Below are 21,596 nucleotides of genomic sequence, written 5' to 3'. Positions count from 1 at the left end.
CAGTTTTCATCCTAGCTCACTAGCCTGAAAATGAAGCTGTCAAAAATCCTAGGTTGAAATTGTTTTTCTGAAAAGAATGTTTTTATTATAGCATGTCTCTCAAAATTCTGGAGGATTTGTTCAGAAAGACATGTCTTCTTCAAACTGAGTTTGATGCATAGTTTTCTTACTTAAAATCCATATGAAAAGTTCTTTTAAACAATTTAACTCACATGTACAACAAGACTTATTTTAGGTATCTTACTTATTCGCCTTTAAGTACACATCATGTTCAGAATCCATGACTAAGCTGAATAAACACCACTGTGTTTTTTTGAAAGCAAACTCAGGTTTGCACCAATACAAATTCTTTCCTGACATTCACTTAATCACCAGGAATGTTCTTTGATAGTTATCAAAAATTCTATTGGACAGTTTACTCTTTTCTACAGTTAATGAATGTTATGAACTGAATGTCTGTGTTCTCCAAATTCATATATTTGAGCCTTAATGCTTACCATGACTATTTGGAGATGGGATCTTTATGGAAGTTGTTAAGGTTTAATGAGGTCATAAGGGTGGGGCCCTGACCCAATAGGATTAGTATCCTTATAAGAAGAGACACTAGAAACCCTGCTCTGTTTCCATGTGCATGCACTGAGGACACAATGAGTAGGTGGCAGTTTTAAAGCCAGGAAGACAGCCTTTATCAGAAACCCCATCAGCTAGCTAGCACCATTATCTTGGACCTCCCAACTTCCAAAACTATGAGAAATAAATATCTGCCATTTCTGTCACCCAGTCTATAGTATTCTGTTATGGCAGTCTAAACTGACTAATACAATGGGCAACACAATTTAATAGAATAAATATATTTTAGTTAGAATCTTGTCACTACAGCAGGATTCCTGGAGCAAGCACAAAGGATTTAAGAAGGCAAATTAACCAAAAATCATACCATAAGTGTTTTCAACCCTTTACTATTTTTACTATTTCACATTAAATGGTTCAGTTTGCAAAATCCACACAATTAAAAGTGATATTTAGCTATCAGCATATATGGTCTCACTAAGTAACAGAAAAACATAAAGAGATAGTCATAAGTGCACTATATAGAGAATCAAGACTTATAGCCATTGAAGGCAATGTTTAACACCTTCTTTCAACACAAAATAAAGGTGATGGATGATTCACAAAATAAAACAAGACATGGCCTAAGAATTTTAGAGGTGCTTTGAAACCTTTCTTCCAATACAATTTTCTCATTTAAAAAAATGAGAAAGACCAAAAAGTAGAAACAACCTAACTGTTCACCAACTTGTGAATGGATAAATAAAATGTGGTCTATCTATGCAATGGAATATAATTCAGTAATAACAAGGAACAAACTATGAGATATATATATATATATAACAATATGGATGAACACTGAAACACTATGGTAAGTGAAAGAAGTCAGCAACAAAGAAATACACTGCATGATCCCACTGATTGGAAATGCCCACACAAGGCAAATCTATATAAAGAGAAAGTAGGTTAGTGGTTGCCAGGGGCTGGAAACAAGGAGTTACTGGCAGTGGGCAAACTGAATCTTCATAAGTGATGGAAATGTTCTAAAAGCTGGATAGTGATGAAGGTTGCACAACTTTGTCAATTTCCTAAACTTATTGAATTGTACAGCTAAAATAAGCAAATTTTATGGTATGCAAATGATATTTCAATAAGCTATTTTATAAAAAATGAAGAGAGAGGGGCTATGAAATGCTGAGAAACATACCCGTGGTCCCCCATTGAAATGAAAACCCAGGCCAAAACCTCAGAAGACTCAGATCTTCATTCAGATCCATCAAAACTTCAGATACATTTGGACCTAGTCTATTAACCTACATACTTTTTCTTTACAGTATTTAATTGCTTTATAGTATTGTGTTCGTTTCTGCCAGACACTAACATGAATCAGCCATAGGTATACATATGTCCCCTCCTTCTTGAACCTCTCTCCCATCTCCCTCCCCACCCCACCCCTCTAGGTTGTTACAGAGCCTTGGTTTGAGTTCCCAGGGCTATTTGAGTCGCATAGCAAATTTCCATTGGCTATCTATTAACCTACAATCTTGATCTAGCCACTCTTCAACCCAAAACTGAGTAAATGGAAAACAAACACATTGGGTGGTTTTTCTGACTTTGAGTTTTCATTCAGTAACTAGCATATATAACATCTTTTCTGAATTAGAGTAAATATTATTTTACATGGTAAAATCTTTATCAGAGTGTTCTATTAAGAGATTACTAATATAGGTAGGTTACCAATTTTTAAACAAATAACAAAGTATATATTCTTTTAAGATTCATGTTAATGTATGGCAAAACAAATACAATATTGTAAAGTTAAAAAAATAGATAAATAAACTAATTAAAAAAAAAGATGCCAAGACTGAATAATTTGCAGAGGCTTTTCAAATATCCATTAGTAATAGCATGAAAACACATGCCATGTCTCTTTCTTTGTATTGAGATAACACCAAGTTGCTTATACAGAACTCTTACCCACTTTCAGTGCATATACACCTACACACACACAGAGACACACACATACCAGGCTGTGTTTTACCTTCAAACCTTGGCTGGCCCTTCTTCCTTGAAAGCTATAATCATCCCCTCCCAACCTCACTTTCCTCCTCGTTTCTAAGGAAACCTGCTTTTCAGACTCAGGTCTGATACAGCCCTCTCTGGAACTTCGGCTCCTCTTTCCCACCATGACCTCATTTTCCTCCCTTGGGACATATGAAACATCTCTTCTCTGGGTACCACTCACATTAGACTGTGCTTACATATGGAGTTGTGGAAAGTGCTGGGATAATATGGTCTTATTCATCTATGTGTGCTTAGAGTTGAGGATAGACCTTAACACACCATGGGTGGTCAATCAATGTCACAAAAGGGTGGGGAGGGGAAGGAAGGGAAGGAGAGGAGGAAGGAAGGAAAGGACTGTGAAGAAATGTGAATGGCAATCACTGCCTCCAGTATTCTCTCCATCCAAGTATTTATTTGTCTGGCAAGCTATAGCTCAAGCCTTTTTCCTACCCCAGCTGTGATGAGCAAACCACTCTCCGTCCTGCACCTCAGGACCACTACTCATGCCACTGAAGGGGAGACACTGATGACCCTGAAGGAGAGAGGGCCCTCTTGGGGATTCCCACCAAATCAGTGGGGATCTAGGATCCCAAGGACTTGGAAAAATACTCTAGAAGCTTCTCAACTTAGATGGCTTGGTGGTTTGTAACTGGGAGACAGAGGTCTGGATATGTGAAGGTATGGGGGCAGCAGGGAAAGTGAACTTTGGATGCTGTAGGCATATCCTGAGTTTGGTCCAATTTCCCTAGATCCTAAGGCAGTGGTCTCCAACTTTTTTGGCACCTGGGACCGGTTTTGTGGAAGACAATTTTTCCACTAATGCAAGGACCAGGGGATGGTTTGGGGATGATTCCCTGAGAGCTCAGTTAGTAAAGAATCCGCTTGCAATGCAAGAGACCTCAGTTCCATTCCTGGGTCCAGAAGATCCACTGGAGAAGGGACAGGCTACCCACTCCAGCATTCTTGGGCTTCCCTTGTGGTTCAGCTAGTAAAGAATCCACCTGCAATGTGGAAGACCTGTATCCGATCCCCGGGTTGGGAAGATCCCCTGGAGAAGGGAAAGGCTACCCACTCCAGTATTCTGGCCTGGAAAACTCCATGGACTATCCATGGGGTCGCAAAGAGTTGGACACAACTGAGCAACTTTCACTTTCAAGCAGATTACATTTATTGTGTACTTTATTTCTACTTTTATTACATCAGCTCCACCTCAGATTGTCAGGCATTAGATCCCAGGGGTTGGGGACACCTGTCCTAAGGAACAACCCCAGTAGAGTGGGGGTCCTGATAACTGTCACAATGATGACAGTAACAGGAATGTACAGCACAGGCTGTAGATTATGTAAAGGTTTTCAGTTCAGTTCAGTTGCTCAGTCATGTCTCACTCTTTGCGACCCCATGAATTGCAGCACACCAGGCCTCCCTGTCCATCACCAACTCCCAGAGCTTGCTAAAACTCATGTCCATTGAGTCGGTGATGCCATCCAACCATCTCATCCTCTGTCGTCCCCTTCTCCTCTCCCCTTCAATCTTTCCCAGCATCAGGGTCTTTTCCAGTGAGTCAGTTCTTTGCATCAGGTGGCCAAAGTATTGGTGTTTCGGCTTCATCATCAGTCCTTCCAATGATTATTCAGGACTGATTTCCTTTAGGATGGACTGGTTTGATCTCCTGGCAGTCCAAGGGACTCTCAAGAGTCTTCTCCGACACCACAGTTCAAAAGCATCAATTCTTCAGTGTTCAGCTTTCTTTATGGTCCAACTCTCACATCTATACATGACTAATGGAAAAACCATAGCTCTGACTAGAGGGACCTTTGTTGGAAAAGTCACGTCTCTGCTTTTTAACATGCTTTCTAGGTTGGTCATAGCTTTTTTTCCAAGGAGCAAGCGTCTTTTAATTTTATGGCTGCAGTCACCATCTGCAGTGATTTTGGAGCCCAAGAAAATAAGTCTGTCACTGTTTCCATTGTTTCCCCACCTATTTGCCATGAAGTGATGGGACTGGATGCCATGATCTTAGTTTTTTGAATGTTGAGTTTTAAGCCAGCTTTTTCACTCTCCTCTTTCACTTTCATCAAGAGGCTCTTCAGTTCCTCTTTGCTCTCTGCCATAGGGTGGTATTATCTGCATATTGAGGTTATTGATATTTCTCCCGGCAATCTTGATCCCAACTTGTGCTTCATCCAGCCTGGCATTTTTCATGATGTAACCTGCATATAAGTTAAATAAGCAGGGTGACAATATACAGCCTTGATGTACTCCATTCCCAATTTGGAACCAGTCTGTTGTTCCATGTCTGGTTCTAACTGTTGCTTCTTGACCTGCATACAGATTTCTCAGGAGGCAAGTAAGGTGGTCTGGTATTCCCATCTCTTCAAGAATTTTCCACAGTTTAGATCACTCAAAATAAATACAATTTTGAGTACAATTTGTTCCCATTTTAAAGAGGAAGGCACAGATTCAGGTAGGAGATGTAACCTGCCCAAACTAATGAACTCAGCAAGCCACACTTGGAGCACTCCTCCCCCATATGCCTATTCCCTCTCCCAGGTTTCTTTCCTTCTGCTCCACTGTCTCCTTTCTACAAGGCCCCCCATGATCTTCTTATTTAAAACTGCAGCCTTCCCCATATCCCTCCCTTGTGTAATTTTCTTCATTGCACTGACCACCTTCTAATCCTTATGGGGCTTACATATGTATTTTTATATCATCTAGCCACCAATGATACTGTTCCTCTCCTTGAGATATAAATTCTTCAAGGATAATCATCTTATTCTCTCTGTGTGTTGAGGACTCTATCCCTGGCATGTAGACTGGTGGCCCAGCATACAGAACATTCTCATCAATATCTGCTGAATAAATGCATAGGATTTTGATTTTGATGCCTGGTCTGTACTCTCTCAATGATTTTCCCCAAAGATAATACACCATTTCACATTCAACTTGTTAATTATATTCTGCCGGCTTTCATCAGTACCAATGGTTAAATTTAAGTGTCCTATAAATAAGTATGGTAAAAGACAATATTGGTGCCTTCAGAGGAGGGAGAAGAAAGGAGGATGGCTTAAAATCAAATATTTTGTTCACAATGATTTTTTTCTTTCCCTTTAGTGGGTCCAAAATCATTCGTTTTTCTTCTAAGGTCAATACATAAAGACTCAATGTCAGTTTTATTCCATCTCCAAGTTCTGTCAAATGGGAAAGAGATTGATTCTAATATAAATCACTAAAACAAATCTATTGCCAAAACATCTCTTAAATATATTTTGGAGAGCTTTTGTAATATAATTTGTGTTGTGAGACTAGTTATTGCCTGTTGTAGCAAAACCATATGGTATTAGTTTCACAGGAAAAGATATAAATGAATGCTTCCAAATCAGTGCCTAGTCAAATACTCATTCCATTCCCTTTCTTCTTCAGGGTCTTGTCCAACAGACATAGTAAGCTTTCTATCAGGCATCTTGCTTTTTGAAGCAGTTACAAAGTCTTCCTTGTTTACACTTAGTTCTTCTACATAATTATGACATTTAAAAGGTGCATTTAGCTCTAAACTTCACTTATTATATTTGGAGAAGGAAATGGCAACCCACTCCAGTACTCTTGCCTGGGAAATATCATGGAAGAGGAGCTTGGTGGGCTACAGTCCATGGGGTTGCAAAGAGTTGGATATGACTTAGTGACTAAACAACAAACATTATATCTTTAACAGGTCAAAGCTTTTCTAGGAATTTTTTCTAAAGAAAAACAGTTAAATGAGAGCCCAGGGACCACTGCAGTGCTACAGAGTGTGGTGGCTGTTATTGAGGCATACAAGGGAACAGCCATATTCAAAATGGCCTCCTACCCCTCCCATTACCAGTAGCTTTGCCTCCCTAATCTTTATGAGCCTCCAGACCTTTCTAAAGGTTGTTGTGATTCACTTTTGTGAGGGCAGCAAAGCTCTATCAAGCTTATATGGCATGTGAGCATCAGTAAAAGTAACAAGAGAATCCAAATGCTATTGTACTGACACATGTTACTGAATAAGAAGAAGAGTTGATAAATAAACTCAAAGAATGAGAGAAAGAAAGAAAGAAAAAAAAGAAAGATTATAATTACCTAGCCTCCTTTCCTTTATGATTTTGTTTTGCTTCTCAAAACATTGTTAAAGTTAATTTGCTAAATCTTGTTAAGTGTTAGATGAATACTGGATAAGTCTTAATAAGAAATTTGAGGCATTATTAAATCCCTCTGTTAGCATGAAACCATTGTAAGTTTTATAGCACTCTGGGGTGACTTTTTTGCATGTTAAAAATTGAGACAACTATGAAAACTGTATCTAGGTGAGTAAACATTATTTCTCCCTGGCAGCATGGCAGTAGGTTTGTTCTGAGAAATCTGTACTCAGTCCATGCTAGGAGCATTGGATGACATAGTACCACAGAAGAAGTAGAATCCAGTGCATGATTTTAAGAAGCTTAGAACCCAGGAGATAAAACAGGGAAGGCACAAAGTAACAGTAAATCTAGTATATGCAACTTTGATTTTCAAGGAATGGTACAATATGGGATCAATGATTTTATAACATGCTAAATGTGTTGGCCAGAGTTCATTATATGTGAGATGAAACCTCTAGAAGGTGGGATATTGTCAGTGAGCTCAATAAACATTGTCAATACCATATGAGAGGAACTTTGTAAAGCCAAAAAGGATCACTTTCACACCTTTCAATTTTACAGAAGTTAGCTAGAGTCAGGAGTTTCACAAAGAGGCCAGTGTATTGTGACATAATGAACCTGGGCTTTGGGGTCTTCTGAGTCCCACACTCTTAATAGCTCTGTCATCTTGGGCAGGCTGCTTGATATCCCTAAAACCCAGTTTCTTCTTCAGTGAAATAAAAAGTCCTACTCCATAGATATTGTTGAGAAGATTAAATGAGGTGGTGTGTGCATGCTCAGTCACTTCAACTGTGTCCAACTCTTTATGATCCCATAGACTGTAGCCTATCAGGCTCTTCTGTCCATGGGATTCTCCAGGCAAGAATACTACAGTGGGTTGCCATGCCCTCCTCAAGGGGATCTTTCTGACCCAAGGATTGAACCTGCCTCTCCTGCTTTGCAGGTGGTTTCTTTACTGCTTAGCCACTGAGGAAGTCTCTAAACGAGGTGGTGGACTTCCTTAAGTCTGTACTTGGCACATGACAGAAACACAGAAAACGCTGGTTTCTTACTCTTAATAAAATTTAATATTTATCAATGGCATCTCAGTTGCTGTGCTGAGCATTGTACATGCCTCATTTCATTTAATCTTTACAACAGCTCCATGAGCTTGGTACTATTATGATCCTCAGCTTACAGATGAGGAAACTGAGACCTAAAAAGGTAGAAAAAGTTGCTCAAGAAGACATACTTACTGAGCAGAAGGACTAAGTTTCCAACTCTACATTCTACTTTACCCACTACCACTTTGCTAATCAGGAGGGACTCAGTCCATTAAGTCACTGAACAAATATTACTAAGTACTTTGCTTCAAGCACTTTATGAATGGCTGAAGATGCAGTGATGAATAAAATAGACATGGCCCTTGGCCTCATGAAGCTCACAACCTAGCCTAGGGTTTCTTTACTTCAGCACTGTTGACATTTGGGGCTGGACAATTCTTTGCTATGGAGACTGTTCTGTGCACTAACGGATGTTGAGCAGCATCCCTGGCTTCCACCTATTAGACAGCAGGTTGTGACAGTCAGAAAAGTCTCCATACATTTCTATAGCTCTTTGCAGAGAGGAAATGGCCCTGAATAAGAACCACTGCTCCTGTGAAGTCAATATTAACAGTCTTGTACTTAAAGAAATAGGAAACTCCTACTGAGCCAGAGGCTCTTCTAAGACACAGTTTCTCTTTAAAAAACAAACAACTTCCCCCCCCCCCCAGGTCAGAGAGCAGGTGGATAAAAGGGAATCCTCCTACACTGGTGATGGGAATGTAAATGGGAGCAGCTACTATGGAGAACAGTATGGCGGTGCCTCAAAAAAAACCTAAGAATACAGCTAACATATGATCTAGTAATCCTAACTCCTTGGCATATACCTGGAGAAAACCATAATTTAAAAAGATACATGCATCCCAATGTACACTGCAGCATTATTTACAATGGCCAACACATGGAAGCAGCCCAAGTGCCCACCAACAGATGAATCAATGAAGAAGATGTGGTACAAGTACACAATGGAATATTACTCAGCCATAAAAAAGAATGAAATAATGACATTTGTAGCCATATGGATGGACCTGGAGATGATCAAACTAAGTGAAATGAGCCAGACAAAGAAAGACAACTCTCATATGATATCACTTATATGTAGAATATAAAAAAAAAAATACAAACAAACATATTTACAAAATAGAAACAGAACCACACACATAGAAAAGAGATGGTGATCAAAGGGGAAAGGGAGGGAGTGATAAATTACGAGTTTGGGATTAACATATACACACTGCTATATATAAAATAAACAAACAATTAGGACCTACTAAAAGTCCATCTAGTTAAGGCTATGGTTTTTCCAGTGGTCATGTATGGATGTGAGAGTTGGATGGTGAAGAAAGCTGAGCGCCGACGAATTGATGCTTTTGAACTGTGGTGTTGGAGAAGACTCTTGAATGTCCCTTGGACAGCAAGGAGATTCAATCAATCCATCCTAAAGGAGATCAATCCTGGGTGTTCATTGGAAGGACCGATGTTGAAGCTGAAACTCCAATACTTTGGCCACCTCATGCGAAGAGTTGACTCATTGGAAAAGACCCTAATGCTGGGTAGGATTGGGGGCAAGAGGAGAAGGGGACGACAGAGGACGAGACGGTTGGATGGCATCACTGACTCGATGGACATGAGTTTGGGTAGACTCCGGGAGTTGGTGATGGACAGAGAGGCCTGGCGTGCTGCGATTCATGGGGTTGCAAAGAGTTGGACACGACTGAGCGACTGAACTGAACTGAACTGACATAGAACAGGGACGTATACTCAATATTTTGTAATGACCTATAAGGGAAAAGAAGTGGAAACAAATAGGTGTGTGGGACTTCCCTGGTAATCTAGTGGTTAAGAATCCATCTGCCAATGCAGGGGACACAGCTTCAATTGCTGGTCTGGGGAGATTTCACATGCCACAGAGCAACTAAGCCTGGGTGCCCTAACTACTGAGCCTGTGTATCTGGAGCCTGTGCTCCACAACAAGAGAAGCCACCACAATGAGAAACTTGCGCACTGCAACTAGAAAGTAGACACCACTCTCCAAAACTAGAGAAAAGTTTACACGCAACAATGAAGACCCAGTACAGCCAAAAATAAATAAATAGAAATTTAAAAAATAATAGTTATATATAAATGAATCACTGAGCTGTATACCTGAAACTAACACAACAATGTAAATCAACCCTACTTCAATAAAAAGAAAAAAAAAGCCATCTGCCATAATGTAGAGTCTGCCATGTAACCACCTCACAAAACAGTTTCATATTTCTTTATTGAAGGCTTTCTTGGTGGAACTATTTCTAGTTTGGAAAAAGAAGTCAATACAATTTGCTCTATAGGGAGTTCCCCGGTGGTCCAATGGTTAGGACTCTGCACTTTCACTATCGGGGGCCTGGGTTCAATCCTTGTTTGGGGAACTAAAACCCACAAGCCACAAGGTGCAACCAAAAAAAAAAGTTTTGCTCTATAGAAATATGTTTCCTAGTCAGCTTACCTGAAACAGAGTATACCATAAATAAATCATCACATTTCCCCACAAAAATGGGAAGGCATATACAGACACATGACTCACACTAGAGTTGGAACTAACTGTAGTTTTATAATTGGGCAGGTAAGGAAAGAATTGAATTGTGGGGGCAGCTAGAATCAAGGGTTGCCAGGTTTAACACTTCCAAGTTTATCACAGAATTTTCAGGTTACTGGTGGGATTAGCCCTGGTAGCTGAACTGCTGCAATTCAAAAACGACACAGTGAAAACTTACTTGTCTACACTGAGACTCAGGGACCCAGTCTTCCATCATGTGCAGAGGGTGACAGAGGTTTTTATAGACTGTGACTAGCATATTCCATTCATAAGAACTCAAGTACACAACTACTGCAAGATACCAATACAAGAGAGGCTAGGGTATGGAGTCCCACTGTGTGTCCAGGACAAAAAGGAGAACTGTTTGGTGAACATCTACTCAGACTTTGCCAATATACTAAAAATCATTTTCATCGTTCAAGAGTATATGTGGTCTCATTTTCAGATTTATAAAAATCAGAATATTATATACTTTATAAAGATTCTGTGAGGACTAATAAAAGATGTGTAAGCTACAGTCTTCCCAAAGATTTTGTGCTATGTATGCATTTGATATCTGGAGAATACTACACTGTGCTAATTTATAGTCCCATTATGAATAGACACATTCTTAATCCCTGGCAGACATCCTGATGTGGTCAATCTGTTATCATTCATTAAAGAAAGGAGAATGTGCTATGTAGTACAAGTTCAAGTCCCTAAGCGGTGCTGTAATATTTTCTTTTGCACTCGATGTGTGAATTATTAAAAAAAAAAAAGCTAGCTACAATGTCATCATTTTTGATTATATCAAAAATGAAGGCAGAGACAGGACTGCTTCCAATCTGTGAAGTTATTTAGCATTTAATATTCCCTTTGGGAAATCAGTATGGTTTGGGGGAGATTATTTATATACCACTAGTCAAGTGTGGTTTAAATAAATGCAGTGTGTTGCTAGCGCTCTGTGAATGAATCTTTCAATGTCAAGAGCTTACTATTGAATAAAGAGGTGTAATCATTAATAAGCTAATGGGAAAATGGTTAGTAGAAATTATCTGGTCATTTTACTGATACAGATGAACATCTTAGGTTCTCTTTTTCCTTGGATTTAGTCAAATCATAAAAACGAATGTCTGGGCATTGTACACCAAGCTATTAACATTTATTCATTATTTAAAATGTTTATAGAACTTAATTTTATTGTAGGGGAGTGAAATGTAGGCTGGTGGTTCACACATGAATAAATAATTCATGTCTTTTTTTTTTTTTTAATCCCGCGAGGTAAAAAGAAGAATTAATCAAATGACAACAAAATAATTCCTACTTTTGAAGTAGTCAGAGTGCACTCTGCATGATTGAGGATACACATCAATTCCTTCCAGGCTTCATGGAAGTTTAGAGCAGAGGGGGATGGGTAGCAGGGCAGAGAGAAGAAGGGCGATGAAGAGAGAAGTCTCAGGTCTCTGAGCTAAAGCACATGTTGGTCAATTTCTCCTCTTGCGTGCTGTCACTTCAGTAGTGTCTGACTCTGTGCAACCCTATGGGCTTTGGCTGCCAGGCTCCTGTGTCCATGGGATTCTCCAGGCAAGAATACTGGAGTGGTCTGCCATTTCCTCCTCCAGGGGATCTTCCTGACCCAGGGATCGAACCCGATTCTCTTACATCTTCTGCATTGGCAAACCAGTTATTTAGCACTAGCAGCACCTGGGATGCCCTTAAGCTGCTTAATTCCTATCAGAAAACAGAAATTCCTGGCAGAAACAAGAAGAAACTACAACTAAAGAGATCAACGTATCCTAAGCAATCCTGGGGGTATTTTGGAGTGAGAACCCACAAGCCTCCCTGTGAACAGAGAACCAACACTGGCTTTTCCTTTCCTCATTTACCTGTTCACCAGACAACAGGTACGCCCTGCTTTAAGCACAGAGAACATGGAACCAGAGGGATAAATTCACTTGGCATTATTCAATTTACAAACGAAAACTAAGATCATGGCATCAAGTCCCATCACTTCATGGCAAATATGGAAACAGTCACAGATTTTATTTTCTTGAGCACCAAAATCACTGCAGACAGGGACTGCAGCCATGAAATTAAAAGATGCTTGCTCCTTGGAAGAAAAACTATGACAAACCTAGAGAGTATATCAAAAAGCAGAGACATTACTTTCTTGACAAAGTCTGTATAGTCAAAGCTGTTTTTTCCCCACTAGTCATGTATAGATGTGAGAGGTGAACTATAAAGAAAGCTGAGTGCCAGAGAATTGATGCTTTTGAACTGTGGTGTTGGAGAAGACTCCTGAGAGTCCCTTGGGCAGAAAGGAGATCAAACCAGTCAATCCTAAAGGGAATGAATCCATGATATTCATTGGAAGGACTAATGCTGAAGTTGAAGCTCCAATGCTTTGACCATCAGATTCAAAGAACTGACTCCTTGAAAAGACCCCGATGCTGGGAAAGATTGAGGGCAAGAGGAGAAGAGGGCGACAGAGAATGAGATGGTTGGATGGCATCATTGATCAATGGACATGAGTTTGAGCAAACTCAGGAAGATAGTGAAGGACAGGGAAGCCTGGCGTGCTGCAGTCCATGGGGTCATAAAGAGTCAGATATGACTGAGTGACTGAAAAACAGCAACACCCTTTACTCCAAGAGTCGCTGTAAAATGTATTTAACTAGTGACTTTCCCCTGAAGCCCATAAAAACATTTTCAGTTCAGTTCAGTCACTCAGTTGTGTCCGACTCTTTGCAACCCCATGAACTGCAGCACGCCAGGCCTCCCTGTCCATCACCAACGCCCAGAGTCTACCCAAACCCATGTCCATTGAGTCGGTGATGCCATCCAACCATCTCATCCTCTGTTGTCCCCCTTCTCCTCCTGCCTTCAATCTTTCCCACCATCAAAGTCTTTTCAAATGAGTCAGCTCTTCACATCAGGTGGCCAAAGGATTGGAGTTTCAGCTTCAACATCAGTCCTTCCAATGAACACCCGGGACTGATCTCCTTTAGGATGGACTGGTTGGATCTCCTTGCAGTCCAAGGGACTCTCAAGAGTCTTCTCCAACACCACAGCTCAAAAGCATCAATTCTTCGGCGCTCAGCTTTCTTTATAGTCCAACTCTCATATCCATACATGACCACTGGAAAAACCATAGCCTTGACTAGATGGACCTTTGTTGACAAAGTAATGTCTCTGCTTTTCAATATGCTGTCTAGGTTGGTCATAACTTTCTTTTCAAGAGTAAGTGTCTTTTAATTTCATGGCTACAGTCACTATCTGCAGTGATTTTGGAGCCCAGAAAAATGAAATCAGGCATTGTTTACACTGTTTCCCCATCTATTTGCCATGAAGTGATGGGACCAGATGCCATGACCTTACTTTTCTAAATGTTGAGCTTTAAGCCAACTTTTCCACTCTCCTCTTTCACTTTCATCAAGAGGCTCTTTAGTTCTTCTTCACTTTCTGCCATAAGGGTGGTGTCATTTGCATATCCGAGGTTATTGATATTTCTCCCGGCAATCTTGATTCTAGCTTGTGCTTCTTCCAGCCCAGCGTTTCTCATGATGTACTCTGTATATAAGTTAAATAAGTAGGGTGACATATACAGCCTTGATGTATTCCTTTCCCTATTTGGAACCTGGCTGTTGTTCCATGTCCAGTTCTAACTGTTGCTTCTTGACCTGCATACAGATTTCTCAAGAGGCAGGTCAGGTGGTCTGGTATTCCCATCTCTTTCAGAATTTTCCACAGTTTATTGCGATCCACACAGTCAAAGGCTTTGGCATAGCCAATAAAGCAGAAATAGATGTTTTTCTGGAACTCTCTTGCTTTTTCGATGATTCATCGGATGTTGGCAATTTGACCTCTGGTTCCTCTGCCTTTTCTAAAACCAGCTTGAACGTCTGGAAGTTCACAGTTCACGTATTGCTGAAGCCTGGCTTGAAGAATTTTAAGCATTACTTTACTAGTGTGTGAGGTGAGTGCAACTGTGCGGTAGTTTGAGCATTCTTTGGCATTGCCTTTCTTTGGGATTGGCTAATAAAAATGATTTTCACATATTTACAGTGAACAATATGACACGGTCACTATCTGACCATTCTGACTGGCAAAACGGCAGTTTCTTAAGGTCCAATAATGTTAAGATTTCGGTTTCTGGGAACAAATCTTTTATAAAAAGTAAGCTGTGTTCCACCAAGAAAAACTACAAACAAATTTGATGGGGAAAGATTTAATGGAATAAAATATTTCAGAGGGTATTATTTTTAGGTAATTAAAAATGTGAGCACTCTTTAATGTGAGTGCTCAAAAAGTTTTTTACCTAAAAACTGACATTGTCAAAAAAATCGACCTTGTCCAACAACTGAGAGATTGCATCAAGTTGCAATAGCAATAACCAAAAAGATAGATCAATCATAGGTGTCATAGAAGAAAAGCTGTTGACTGATAGTATCTTTCTTTTTCCACAGTTTGAAGTACTGTGTGTGCAATGCACTGCATGGCTGATGTCACAGATCAGAGTCTTTTAATATCTGGGAGAGATGGAACAGCAGGCTGCAGGCGGGTTAGGCGAGTTCTGCTCTTTCTGGCTCATTTGTCTAAGAAAGAATTTGGTGAGTTGACAAGTTTCTGAAAGTAGAGGAAAATGATTTGAGTAAAGGCGGCCAGAGGCAGTTAGCAAATTCTGACCACCATCATAGTTGTCACCCACCGAAATTTAAACTCGAGTCCAAATTTATACAAGTGGATTCACTTACATGGTATAGAATTCACGTGCTATTTATTAACTATCACTGGGGCCTTTCTTCTGAACTCTGTATATTTTTGGATGGCAGGCCATTTTTGGAAGCTGTAATCCTCTTGTGACAGGTTATAAGAGCCAGGTAAAACTTTCTGATTTTGTTCTGACTTAGGAGACTCATCTTTAACTGCAGTGATGATTGTGATTCCAAAGGCAAACCTCAGGAAAGGAAGTGAAAAAGTCAGCAAGTCTGGAGAAGGTTGGAGGAGCAAGTGTGTACGGGTTGTGAGCAGAGAGGTAGAGGGCAGATTCTTCCCTTTTTCTTTTTTCCAAAGTGATTTTTCACTTCTAAATGAGACAGCTCAATTTAACTACCCCAAATTTATGGGTCTAATGATGGGGAAAGATTATGTGTCTGGAGTCCTCTGGGGAAAGAAGCTACCTGGCGGTCCAACATTCATGGTCAATTGTTATTACAGGTGTGGGGACGCATTGCTGGCAAAGGGAGAATTCCTAGGGCAGGAAATTTAGGTAGGATGCCTTAATGGGGTGGTCAAGAGACAGCCAAAGCTGTATGCCAATAAAAGGTAGAGGTTACTACTGCAGCTAGTATTTTCTGCTCTGCACTTTAGAATTTGGGGGCAAGCCATAATTTCTCTATAGAAATGCACAACCAGGGACCTCCCAACTAAGAGCCCGCATGCTGAAAGCAAAAGATCCTACTTGCCACAACGAAGACCTGGCACAGCCAAATAAATTTTTTAAAAATGCACGACTAATTTTTTGTGTTCACTGTCTTAATTTTGCCCAGAAGTTACATTAAAATAAGAAGCAGCCAAGATTTTCTCTTTTTAGAGTGACAAGATTATCTTTTATAGTTTTAACTAATAAGTGACATAAATTATTAAGTACACTATTGGGCAACAATCAACACCTGTGTATAGTGAAATGACCTGACAAATGCATGAGTCCCTTAGAATAACTCTTGAGAAAAGGCTGTCACTATATTAACCAGTCAACCACTGAATGATCAGTATGGATGAGGTGGACACACGCTGAATTATCTTTAGAATCCTTTTTTTTTTTCTTTAAAAAATTTTATAATATAATATAAATACTTTTAGGTGAGATTATTCTATATATGGGTGTGTGGATCTGTTCATGTTGTGTCTGACTCTTTGCAACCCCATGGACTGTAGCCCGCCAGGCTCCTCTGTCCATGGGATTTCTCCAGGCAAGAATACTGGAGTGGGTTGCCATTTCCTTCTCCATGTTCTATATATACCACTCTGTAATCTGCCCTTTAAATACTATGTTATCATTTATAACTGCTATGTAATATTCCATTAATGGATATGTTTATACCATATATTATTTCAACCAATTCACCAAGTATTGGTCCTTTAGACTGTATAATCTTTTGACTCTGATATGGATTATGGTTATCAACATCAAATTTTATATTCATGTTAGCAACTTTTCTTTCCTTAGGATAAATCCCTACAACTAGGATTGACTGGTAATAAGATATTTTTTGGTGGACATTTTAATACAGATGATGAAGCACTTTCCTTAAAACTTGTATTTATCTGCAATCTCACCAACCATACGAGAGTTATTAGTCTGTTATAAGAGTTTCCAGCCAGGTCATTCCCTCCTTTGGAGGAGAACAGGGCCCATTTTCTAATTGCCTTCTCTCTTTCCTTCTATTCCTTCTTCTGACAAACACTGATCCATCACCTATCACTTTCAAGCATTGGACATCAAATCTCTGATCACATTAGATAGCATGTGTGGACAGGTGATGGCTTCCTAGCATCTCTTCTTTTGGCGCCCTCTTATGGAATCTACATAAATGTCATGGAAAATTCTACCACGTCGACTTCCAATCTTCCTTTCTCGGATACTTTTCACATCTGGAAGTAGCGCAAATTCTTGTGTCAAACCACGTGCCTTGATTTTACTCTGGAAATACCGCCGCCATAACTGTCACGTCCCATCTCTGGGCTCAGTGTGTGCCACCCTTTGAGTGACTCCTCCTCTTCTCCTGCTCAGGGAGTTCTGGGGTGTCTCTTTCCCACATCCCCACTCCCCACGCCTGGTCTAAGGCAGTAGAGAGACAAGAGTGCGTGGGTTATGCTTTGGCATCTCTCAGTGTACTTCCTCCCTTATGCCAGACTCTCTGTTATATTAAGGAGCTATTGTCCATGACGCTCCAAGAAGCCAGGAAGAACAACAGTCTTTTTGTCAAGGAAAGTGACAGTCAATTAATGAGAGTTTTCTATATCGTTGGAAGTAAAACATCCCCTTTTGCGACCCCACGGACTGCAGCTCACCAGGCTCCTCTGTCCATGGGATTCTCCAGGCAAGAATACTGGAGTGGGTTGTCATTTCCTACTCCAGGGGATCTTTCTGACCCAGGGATTGAACCCACATCTCTTGTGTCTCCTACACTGCAGGCGGATTCTTCACCACTGAGCCATTGGGGAAGCTCCCAAAAGCCCCTAATTAACTTTTAATTTAGTGAGAGGGACTTCAGAGCTCCCTCTATGCCCAGAATAGTCCGACAAGTTTCCGATATTCATGGACCTCTTTCAACCCCCTGTGATGTTTGGGCTTTTGCAATGACTTCTAAAGGCCAACAAACCACTCCAATAATCATAAATGAATAAAACACATCGAGCTATACATGATGTGAGACATGGTTAAAACACTCCCACCCATACTGAGCCCATATACAATATTAGGAGTAGAGGAGTTCTGACCATGCCTCTTTCAAGTGGTCTAAAGTAAAATCACACTGTTTTTTAAACTATGGTTTTCTTCTCTTTTCATCTATTTCCCTTCTTGGAGAGACAAAGAAATAACAAATGTTAGGATCATTGAACTGATGAGGCAAACGGTCCAGATGCAAAAGGCAGTGTACAAAGGCTTGCACTGGCCAAATGTTGAAAGGGAAGTTCAAGCGAGTTATGGTAGCATGTTCTTAGAAGAGGGTTTCTCAGATGGAGCTACTGGTAAAGAATCCCTCTGCCAATGCAGGAGAACTAAGAGACGCCAGTTCAATCCCTGGGTCGGGAAGATCCCCTGGAGGAAGAAATGGCAACCCATTCCAGTATTCTTGCCCGGAAAATCCCATGGACAGAGGAGCCTGGTGGGCTACAGTCCATGGGGTCACAAAGAGTCGGATACAACTAAAGGGACTTAGCACAAGTTCTTAGAAGAGTACCTTCTAATTTTTTGTTCTCCACTTCAGTGACTTTGTTAATGATTTAATTTAGTGGTTCTCCACAAGGGGTGATTTTACTGTGAAGGGGACAGTTGCAAATGTTTGGAACATTTTCGGGAGTCACAGCTGGGATGGAGGTCTATTGGCATGTAAAATGTAGACACCAGGGATGTCGGTAAACAATCCTGCAAAGTTCAGGGAAACCTCTCACATCAGAGAATTATCAGCCCTAAATGTTAATAGTGTGAATGTTGAGAAATTCTGATTTAATGGACTTCACATTCAGTTTGTTTGACTCAAGGATCTGAATAATTATTTCAAGCATCGTCAGCTGTCACAACATACAATTTTAACAAAATTCAACTCTAGCCAAGATTATAGGTAGAAACCTGCATTTTCCTATCAGGAAACTTCTACAGAGGGGTAGTTAGTGCCTCAGTAATGTTTGAGTTCTTCTGAAAGACTGCTCATGAAAGAAAACTATGAAGAGGAACGATGAGATATGTGCCTTTTCTCTTTAAGAAGTGAATGAACACATTTTTAGTTTCTAGGAAAAATCATGTAAGATTTGGCTGCTCTCCTTTGTAAACTCATTCTAATTGTAAGGTGAAGGTTAAGGAGGATTCCTATGGAACATAATTCCTTCAGATCACCTGAAATCTTCTGTAAGGCCTGAAAGAACAAGAGACTAGGATGAGACGATAGCTCAGTGGTTCTTAAAGTGTGTTCCCCGGAACAGCAACAACACCTGGGAACTTGTTACAGATGCAAAATTCTGAGGCCCAAGCCAGACCTACAGAATCTGAAACTGATGGTGTCTCCCTGTGATTGACCACGTCTTCCAAGAGATGCTGATAACATGATCAAGTTCAAAACAACTTTAGCGGGGAAAAAATTGCTGGCAAGACAGAGAAAACAAAGAGAAACAGAATTTTTAAGGACGATCTCAGTTTGTGCTACTCAAGAACAAATCAAGATATTCTCTTAACCTCAACAATGTAATTTAAAAATACAACATCTGAATTGGAATTTTCACTTAGAATCTCATTTCCAAGGCAGCCTGTGATCTCATGGGTATGTAGACTTAAAGCTCATGAACTGAGACAGGGCAAAGGTCTTTATAGGTAAAGTCTTGCCATTTAGTAAGTTTCAGGCCAGAGAGCAATGGGAGACCCACTCTTGATGATGTTCCTGGACACATTCAGTCTTCTTATGATTAAAGAGGGGAAGAGCTAATACTTCCTATCACATCTGCACTCATCTCAATTTCAAGTTTTGAAAAAAACTCATCATTCATGTTGGTATTTTTTGTGCCCTGTGACAATGGGATTCAGAACACAAACGGGGGGAAATGTCCAGTTTCCAGTTACTATTCTAGCACCGCCTTGGTTTAATCCTTCTTTCTTCCCAGGCGCACCACTGTACTTAGAACACCTGGAACTTTATGCTCTGACAAAATTTCCTTCTTACAGACTCCATAGCAAGATGCTTTCAGCTCACATTTTCAAAAGATTACCTTTAGAAGAAAACAAAAATACAACAAAAGGATGAAGGGAAAGCCTTCTTTCGTGCCAGTCCTTGGGCACCCAAACAATCAGAAACACTCATTATCATCCCAGCAGTCCAGCCTAGTGAAGAATCATGCCTTTCTGGATACAGTTCAAAGTGGAGCCCAGGTAAAAATTGAGAAGGAGCGGGCATGGAAGACCCTCAATTTCAAGGGAGCCCTAAGTGAGCGGGGTGCCTGTGAAACCTGAAATCTAGACAGATCACGGGGCCTTCATGCCCAAACGAAGAATTCCTCTCTAAAAGAAGTAGCACCGATTCATCTTTGACAGTTGCTGATCTTGTGGAAAACTGGCACCAGTCTCTTTATAATTCACGAGCAATCTATCTTTGCTAATCAAATCAGGAACAGTCTAACATGGTCTGTGTTTTAATTGCCTTAGTGGCATTGCTGACTGAACTGTAGCTCATGCTTCTAGACAGCCATGGATAAAAGTCAGGCACAGGTAACAGACGCAATGGCCTCATTTATGATACTCCAAACATTATGAAAAGAGAATGAAAATGAAGCCATGTCTGGTAGGGCTTGAAAAGATTTTACATCTAAGGAGCCAGCCAAGTTGTGAAAATAACGGAGCAACATCAGACCTAACGGGAAAAAAGCTACTAAACTGATCAGTGATAATATGTAGAATGCCAAGCTTTCATGAAATAAAATTCTATCATGAAAATACGACCATTTCCAAACGTGTTTCTTGTTCTAATTTTACCTAATCAAGATATAATATACTCTTTTGTATACTGTACATATTGCAATTTTTAAAGAAATGATTTAAATGGCATGCATTAGAAAGTCAGTTTTTTACTCAAAAATTAAGTTAGATGTTGAGGTTTTCTTATGTTAAATAGGATTTTCCCTCCCTCCCTCTCTCTCTCTACATATATATCCCCCCCCACACACATACACCCACATGTGAACAGACTTCTCTATAATCAGAACTAAAGGACAGTTTTCTACAGTGTGAATTAAAGAGTAATTAATCCAATGCCATATGCACAGACCTGAGTAATAACAGATGTAAAAGGTCTGTATGTTTCAAACTCGGAGACGAATTCATATAAACTATATTTTTTGAGTTTCTGGCTTATCAGATCTAAAGATACAGCCCTCTTTGCTAATGTTTCAGCGACATCAATCAATCAACAAATATTTTCCATGGTCATTCTGTGCCCAAAACACAGGATCAAATTTTCCATCATCCAAAGTTCAACTTAGAATATAATGGTTGTGGGGGCAAAATCTTCTTTAGCAAACGATGCTAGTAAAAATCAAGAATTGCTTTCTTGGACAGAGGAGATTAAATCTAAACACATATCTTTCTGAAAATTAAGGCGAAATCAATAGATCTGCATTCAAACCAGAATACTTCCTTTCGTAAGATACAAACTTGCTATTTGGGGGATTATGCATAGAAATATTTCCAAATTGCCATGCACACAGCTCTTTGGCCATATATTTACACCTCTGAGTAAATGTACAGTTAGGAAAAACATTTTATCCTATGCCAGGTACAATTTTAAAAGTAAGCATGTGTGTGCTAAGTTGACCAACTCTTTGTGACCCTATGGACTGAAGCCCGCCAGGCTCCTCTATCCATGGGATTTTCCAGGCAAGAATAAGTGGAGTGGGTTGCCATGCCCTCCTGCAGGGGATCTT

Source organism: Giraffa tippelskirchi, chromosome X, assembly GCF_054371585.1.
Source record: "Giraffa tippelskirchi isolate mGirTip1 chromosome X, T2T-mGirTip1v1.2.pri, whole genome shotgun sequence".
Classification (NCBI taxonomy): Eukaryota; Metazoa; Chordata; class Mammalia; order Artiodactyla; family Giraffidae; genus Giraffa; species Giraffa tippelskirchi.
This window is presented reverse-complemented; position numbering follows the sequence as displayed.